The sequence below is a fragment of the Brassica oleracea genome, chromosome C1 (genome assembly GCF_000695525.1).
Source record: "Brassica oleracea var. oleracea cultivar TO1000 chromosome C1, BOL, whole genome shotgun sequence".
In the NCBI taxonomy this organism is placed as follows: Eukaryota; Viridiplantae; Streptophyta; class Magnoliopsida; order Brassicales; family Brassicaceae; genus Brassica; species Brassica oleracea.
Window position 1 is genome coordinate 20,279,775 of NC_027748.1, and position 6,211 is coordinate 20,285,985.

Sequence of the window (6,211 nt, forward strand, 5' to 3'; positions counted from 1 at the left end):
CAGATAAGCCGTTTAAATCATTTTTAAAAATTTAAAATTTATTATATACCTTAAATTTCTCAAAATCTAAAATTAAAATAAAATATTACATATAAATTGGAATTATACCAAAATACATAAACTTAACATATAAATTGGTATGACTTGAATATTTGGATAGAGAAGCAATATATATTTCAAGTAATTTTGGTATTTTAAGTATTGTTTAGCTAATTTGTACATTTACTTTTGACTATTTGTATATATTTTAAGTATTTTGGACAATTTCAAAATATCTTATATATTTTGGATATTTTTATATATTGAATTTAAAAATAATTAATATATTAAGGTATATAAATCTATTTTGGATTCAATTCGAATTTTGAATCCATTTGAATATTTAAATGATTTTGACCCTGATACTATTTTTCGGATCGGATTCAATTTAATTCTTTGGATTCAAGCTTTTTTCCCAATCCTTCTTGATTGGTAGGAGGTCTTTTATTTTTACTTTTATAACCTTGGTTGGTCTTTGGAGATTCTTTTCCATGGCTTTCATAATTTACATTACGTATTTCTGGCGGTGACTTGTTTTTGTTTTTGTTTTTGTTTTTGTTTTGGAATATGGTATGAGGACAGTGGGGGGGGGGTATACTAACTTGAAAGGGGGGAGTGGAACTTTTGTATACTAACTTGAAGTCCAAGTCATCTTACATGTGTGGTTGATAGTTATTAGTGCTGAGGCTGGCGTGGTGGATATTTCGGGGAATATGTTTTTTTTTGTTCTCGTTTATGACTATTTTTAGAGTGTGATTAACAGTGGTTTTGTTACATCCTCCCTGATGAATAGAGCTTGATCCTCATGAGAAGACGTTGATGCCCTGTTTATTACGGCCGGTGATTTGCTTTGTGAAGGGTTGGTCGTGAATTTGGCCTCTGTTTTTGTGGATCTTTGAACCATTTAATCATTTAGGGGATGCTGGTTTTGAAAATAAATCTGAATCTGTTGTTAGAGGGGGGATGACATGAACATGATCGATTTTCGTATGTTAGCAGATGCAGTTGTAATGACTGTTTGTTACAATTTTTAGGCTTAATAAATTGTTAGTTAATGCAGCAACGCAGTTGTTAATTTCTTTTCTTCCGGAGAGGCCATGATGCCAAGCTTACGTACAAAATAAGTTGATCAGGTCAATGGGAACTCTTCAATCTGTCATTATAGATTTACCGCATTCTGTGTTTGCAGAGCTCATCTCAGAAACTAAAGAAAATCCATACAAATGTTAAGTATTACAATTTGAAAACTTTTAACTCTTTATTGAACGGCCTTGTATACAATGCCAAACTAAAGAAAGGCAATCTAATTGCCAATAATGATTGATATACTTCAAATACTGTGTTCCTTGTCATGCTTAATTATATGAAGGCCAAGTCATTAAAATATAAACTTTTGAAGATCCTGCACTAAAAAAATAGAGAACGGTTCCATCCAATTAGTAATATTTAACACATCCAGTCTTTCATCAAGTTGGTTTCAAACCTCTTGATATGGTCTGTATCACAGTATCCAAAGCCTTGTCCTTGGTGGGATGCTCACATCTCTTACCGCACTTCATTCATATGTTAAAAAGCGTCAAGACATGAAACCTTTCAAAATGATATATGTATCAATTGGTGAGAAAGTAAAGAATAATAACTCGTTTTGAAAATTATTCCTTGGAAGACAACAAAACCTTGGAAGCCTTGGCTTACCAAAGAATACTCAAATCCAGATCCTATGCTGCTACCACGCTGTCTCAATTAGTAACTTAATAAAATTATGCAAGTGGTAAATGGCCGGTGAACTGATACTTACGCAGGTTCAAGATCCTCAAATCATGTGACATAATCTTTGATATCCAACCTGTCAAAAGATAATATATTCATTCACCGTACCCAGCAAGTTAAATGTTTAACTCAACCACAAAATTTCAAACAAAAAAATTAGCCAGCGAGATCATTATATAAAGATATACAAACATGACGTAGAGAGAGAGAGAGTTTTGACCAATTTTCCCAGTAGTATTAGTTGTAACTGTAAATGGTTTTAACTAACCTTCATGTATGATTTTATGATGGATGCTAATAGAGTCCTAGATGAGCGTGGTCTGCATCAATAAAAGACAATCAAGCTTTAGAATTTAAAATATCAATGATGACTTTCAGAAACAACATATTCAGTGAGGAGAAAATACCTTCTCATAACCAATGACCAAATTGATCCTCATTAGCTCTCCACCTTTCTTCACGTTCTCTGCTTCCCAAAAATGGAGGAGGTGTGTGACATCGGTATCCTTACACTAACCAGCCTTCAGCTTCAGACAGAAGCAGTTGAGGGTTTGCCATGATTATACCAACTCTTACAGATAGTTTGCTATAATAGAATAGCGCGACTTAAAGATGAGCAGAACCTTCTCCTTCGGCTTCATATATATAGTGTCAGAAATTGGTAAGGAAGGCAGGGAAGCTGGAAGGATGTGGAGTTGTGGATTGCTATGATTAAATGTCGTTATTAAGAACATACAATAAATTGCATGGTAGTGAAACCTGGAAGTAACGACGAAGGTTATAAAGAGGCGGTGGATTCAAGAGTAATTGATACGTCTGAGATAAATTGAGAAAGGATATAGGGGAATATTAACCTAATTTAATGGATCTTAGTGGTTGTGAAATTTATTTCATGAAGTCCACATGAAAACACTACGTTCGGGCTTACAATATAGCACGATCTCTTACGCTGGCCCAAAGAAAATTAATCACATTATATGTTAGAAAGAAGAAGACACGTGTCTTATTTTGCCCATACCTCCATGCTGATGTGGCAGCAGGAGAAGAGAGAAAACTCTCATTTATTAGTATAGATAGATAGATAGATAGATAGATATTATAAATCTTTATTTTACTGTACATATAATTAAACTAAAATTTATATAAACATTATTTTATGAATAAGTTGTTTTATTTATATAATCTGCCTCGTATTATTTTCACTTGTATTTTAAAGTTTTAAAATTATTATACAAACTAACTATATGTTATTCAACCCGTATCATATTTGTTAAATATTTCTAAAAACTGTAATTATAAAACATAACCTATAGTTTGATGTACCATATAATCAAATAATATTAATATCATCCGAATTCGGAATTTTATTTTATCAAATTCAGTTATACTGAATTATATTTTGATATTAAAATTTAAATATGAATATTAAATATAAATCATTTTTTTTTATTTTAAAAATATTACTTCAATATTTTTCTTTATTAAGTTAACGAAGAGAAAATATTGTAAAATTCATACAGATATGTTATTATATATATGCAATTATTTAGTTTTTAATTTAAAAATAGTTAATAAATGGATTAAATTATTTTATATTTATTAATTGGTGTAGTAATTTGATTTTGAATATGAAGTATATATATATAAATATTATAGAAATTTTATTTCTTATTCTATAAATCCAAAATGAATTAATATTCATTTATAATAATAACTAATATTGATTACGAATTTTTATTATTTAAAATTAAAGATTAAAACGAATATATATTTACATTTTTCAGTAAAAATATATTAAAATATATTATTAATTCACAATCTTAGAAAAAGATACTTAATTATATCTTTTAAGATATTTTATTTTGAAAATATTTATATTAAAAGTTAAATAAAATGTATATCTAATACTAATTAAGTTTGTTGTATGTAAAATAATAGAAAGTTAGATAAATTAGTGCTTCTATTTTAATAGTACAAATGATTTAAATTAATGACTTTCTAAGGAGGGTCCAATTTTTATAAAAAAATCACATATGAGAAAAAATTGTAAGTTCTGTTTCAATAGAACAAATGGTTAGGTACTCCCTAAATGGTTAGGGAGTAGTTTTTTTGGTTTACAATGGAGAGTTATAAAAACAAGATTCACTTGATGTAAAACAGTTTTTTTTGGTGAGTACAAATTTAACATTCAATCCAAAAAAAAAACTCATGACTGCGGATGCTCTTATATTCAGGACGAGATAGACCCTTTCAATACGAGTCCAAATCTGTTTTTAGATCTAACCGCTGTCAATATCAATCCCGGTGAACAGGAAGATTGCTATAATAGCCGTGGATTTATTTGTATCGACGGCTAACAATACCAATCGTGTGAGCAATAAAAAATTAATTTTCAAGAGACGCCCAAAATTTGTATAGTATCGCCAAATTCCACAGCCTTTTTCTTAAAACTTTGACACAAAAATATCTGGTAAAAATGAATCCTTGTGAAGTTTCATTACAACTTTCACGTGTTTAATACACTTTCTTTTTGGTATAAAACTTGTTTAATACATTTCGCAACGATTAATATTCATTCATACATACTACAATTTTTTCTTCATATGAAGCAAATTAAAAATATGATTAAAATAATATCATATATATTATTTGAAAATTATTTTTAGAATGTAACCTTCGTCCCATATATTATTTACATGTATTATGCTCATGTTTCATCATGAAAATCATTTTTAGATTAGTTTTATAAATATGTTTAAACTATTAGAAAACGCCAAATTCCACAGCATTTTTCTTAAAACTTTGACACAAAAATATCCGGTAAAAATGAAAAGGAAATTGGGGCCTATAACCCCGAAAAAACTGTAATTCATCCACTAGCCATTTTTCCAAACAGCTCTATACACGCCGTTAAATATACATATTAATATTGTAATACCACTTCGTATAACTGGCGCAACCTGCAAAAAAAAAATTAAAATTATTAATTAGTAACCTCACAAAAGTAAAACGTGTCTTCCCCTACTTCACATCTTCCCCTTTTATACTTCATTTGATAACTTTCTCGAAGTCGAAAGATCTCCGACTACGATTTCTTCCAACGCCTCGCATCCGCATGCAATCAAAAGCTTTTCCATCTCCTTCGTACTCCCTTGTCAATCGTGTTAGTGTTTCACCGGCGGTTAGAAACACAACCTTCCTCTCCAACTTCACAAACTCAATTCTTCTCAGATCTTTGAAACTCCTGTAAGTTCTTTGTGTTTTTCCTTCGATTATCTTCACATTTTCTTTGTCTGTGTCCAAATCAACTATTCCACTTGTGTTTTTATCTGATATGCATAGTAAAAGGTGTAGTAATAATGTTTCGATATGGAATAGCATCTGCGTTACATACGGGTTTCACCGTCTAGAAATGACTCTCCGTTAGGTATATTCCATTTGACTTGGAATAGAATAAAATATAGACGTTTATATTCCATTTGACTTTGAATGAAATTAATTAGAACGTTTAATATCACCTTCTTTCACTTCTGAATTCATACTTGTATTTATATTTACGTATTTTTATAGTTGTATTATGGTTTATATTTCCGTGTAGGGTTTAGTGATGATTGGAGAGGGATTAGTTTCTGGAATATTGAGTTTGTCATTGCAAGATTGGGGTTGACATTGAATTAAGTGTCATATTTCCGTGTAGGGTTTCATGATTAGTTGATAGGGTTTCGTATATATTCCCCTGTGTGGTTTAAGATCTTGCGCTATGCATATCGTTACCTCTTACAGAGTTTTCATTCCACATTACTGTTATACTATACCATTTATTTTACATTTACTTTGTTATATGGATGCTAACACCTTTATCTTTCGCTTTTGTTTCTCAGGTTACAATTGGAAGATTTAGGCCGTCAAGTAGATTATTCGAAACTGGATTTGAACCATCCGGTGAATATATTTTAATTTATATGTAATGATGCAATGTGTATATAAGTGAAATATATCGTGTATACGTAAAAGGGAAAGACCATTCATGTGAAATGGAATATATGATCTTTATTATTTGTTGTATTATGTTCTATATGCAGAACATATAATCGAAATATGATTGTACAGTGCATAAGCATAAGTTATGTTTTGTTGTTGTATTATTGCTATGAATCTTACTTTATGCGTATTCATCAAAACTAAGAAATTTAAACTCAGTTTTATCATTTCGTTAACCATATCCACATAAGTGTAAACTTCACTTATATTTGAATTTAGAGGGTGAGTGAGATTGGGGTTAGGTTTATGATTTAAGGAAAATTAATTACTTTACATACTTTTAATATTTGGATTTATGGTTTATATTTAGGTTTAGGGTTTAGTGATTAATGTTTAGGGTATAGTATTATGTCGGTGGAGG

The 6,211-nt window shown here is 29.9% G+C and overlaps 1 long non-coding RNA gene across 1 annotated transcript; it reads right to left on the bottom strand.

Moving 5' to 3' along the window:
* Positions 1-1,359: 1,359 nt before the first annotated feature.
* Positions 1,360-2,433, bottom strand: LOC106310342. The gene is made up of 4 exons (XR_001263769.1): positions 2,217-2,433; positions 2,078-2,129; positions 1,838-1,885; positions 1,360-1,629 (listed from the first exon to the last, which is right to left on the bottom strand). It is a non-coding gene; the product is annotated as an uncharacterized LOC106310342 (long non-coding RNA).
* Between the last annotated feature and the right edge of the window lie 3,778 nt (positions 2,434-6,211).